Below are 220 nucleotides of genomic sequence, written 5' to 3' on the forward strand. Positions count from 1 at the left end.
GTCCCCACTGGGGTGCCTGGCCAGCCTGGATGAGGGGCTGAGGGCTGTTTTCAGGCTGCCCGCACCCCCTTCCGGGTGGGCGTCCCCACTGGGGTGCCTGGCCAGCCTGGATGAGGGGCTGATGGCTGTTTTCAGGCTGCCTGCACCCCCATTAGGGTGGGGGTCCCCACTGGGTGCCTGGCCGGATGAGGGGCTGATGGCTGTTTTCAGGCTGCCCACA

This window comes from Myotis brandtii, unplaced genomic scaffold, assembly GCF_000412655.1.
Source record: "Myotis brandtii unplaced genomic scaffold, ASM41265v1 scaffold1601, whole genome shotgun sequence".
Lineage (NCBI taxonomy): Eukaryota > Metazoa > Chordata > Mammalia > Chiroptera > Vespertilionidae > Myotis > Myotis brandtii.